Below are 2,024 nucleotides of genomic sequence, written 5' to 3' on the forward strand. Positions count from 1 at the left end.
GGGTGTATATCAATCCCTCACGAGGCAGCCTCAGAACACCAAGAAGAATTTGAGCCAGCATTTATTATCTTAACGGTGGATATAGTCAGAATAGATTGCCAGAGATGATGAAAATAGCCACTAAAATAGGAGCTGTGNGTGTGCTCCAATCAGCCCTAGTTCCTTATAATTTCATAACTCTATAATGCTGTAGCAGAACACAACGGAGTACAAATGTGGTTCATCTGAATTAATAATTACAGCAAAAGCAAACTACATACCGATTTCAAAGAATTGGGACAAAAAGTACACCGCCACAATAGATTTCATATTGGAGACATTGGTGGTGTTTTGGATATATTAGATTAAATATACTCTATAAATAAAATTAATTTTACCTGTTTCTGTTTTCTTTTTATGTACTCACATGTGCATGCCTACATGTGTGTGTGTTTGTGTGAATATGTGTGTGTGAGTGAATGTATGTTCGTATGTGTGTGTGTGAGTGTGCTAGAGATTTACATCAGCTATCTCCTTCAACTGCTCTCCACCTAATTTTTGAGAGAGGCTCTCACTGAACCTAAAGCTTGCATATTTGGTTAGACTGCCTGGCCAGCAAGTCCCACAGGTCCTTCTGTCTCTGCCACTCCAGAATTGGGATTACAGGTATAGGTCACCACAGCCAGCTTTTAAGTGTGAGTGATGCTCCATTTTTTATTTCAGTGCTAGGGATCAACCTCACTGTTTACTGACTCAGCCATCTTTCTATCTTTTATAATATGGCTACTAGATAAATTACAATCACACATAGACAATATTATAGTTCTACTGTACAGCATTGGTTTACAGGCCAAAAAGACCTTTAAAGATTTTAAGAACTGAAAATAGCCGAGACAGAAAAGAATGGTAGTTGGCTGAATAATGACCTCCAAAGGTATCCCGGTCCCTAGAACCTGTGAATGTTACAATGTAAGACAGTAGAAATCCATGATTCTCTACATAATGCTTAACTGTGAGTCTAGCAGAAGGCAAGGGGAGATTGATACAGAAAATAGGATTTTTTTTTTACTCAATCAATGGTGAGAGTTGAAGTAAGAATCAATACTGAATGCATGAAATACTGAGGAATGGTTCTTAGTCACACAGGGCTATGAGAAATGAATCTCTGGAAGCTGTAAACCACAGGAAGACAGATTCTTCCCGACAGCTTCCAGAGGGGATACAGCCTTGCCGAATTGCTAATTCTGACTCAGGGAAATTGATTCAGACTTCTCAAGTCTAGGACTATAAAAACAGAGCCAGCACTCTGGAGTAGGAGGCAGGCAGATTTCTGAATTCAAGGCTGTCTGGTCAACAAAGTGAGTTCCAGGACATCCAGGGCTATACAAAGAAACCCTGTCTCAAACAAACAAACAAACAAACAAACAAAAAACAGAGATCAGGAGACTGGTACTTGCTCTGTTTGTTCCTGGCTGGGAAGGTCAGTCCCGAAGGAGTCACTGAGTGGAGTTCCGGAAAGCAGCGGCTCGCTCTCCCTCTCCTGCTCACTGGCAACCGTTCACCTGCAGCTCTTGCCCTAGCTGAGAAGGTTCTGCTGGGGCAATGCTGAAGGGCTGTCCTCTTCTGTTCTTCCTCCTCTTTCTGCCTCCGCAGGATGGACCTGCTCGCCCAATGCCCCTGAAGACGGATGAGTCTTCTCTTGAACTTTTTCAAGTTCTCTGAAGCCAATGGGATCTTTTTTTACATCATGATTTCATCTGAATGCAAGAACAAGAAATAAGTTTTATTTTTAAAATGATTCTGACTCAGCTCTGATAAGCATTTTAGATATGAATTTACATCAGTAAATAGGTTCAGATAGAGCGCTTCAACCTTCTGCTTCATCTGTGAGCTTGCCTTGTGTCAAAAAGGCACCCAAACAGAGAAGAATTTCAATAGGCTCTCTTTTTCGGAGGAAGATGGACAGCAAACGAAAATCAAGGGAGCTCAGTGGTGGGGTGGAAGCAATGGCAAGTATTGAGAGGATACATTCTGAAATGTGTGCT

The sequence above is a fragment of the Mus caroli genome, chromosome 9 (genome assembly GCF_900094665.2).
Source record: "Mus caroli chromosome 9, CAROLI_EIJ_v1.1, whole genome shotgun sequence".
NCBI classification, from domain to species: domain Eukaryota; kingdom Metazoa; phylum Chordata; class Mammalia; order Rodentia; family Muridae; genus Mus; species Mus caroli.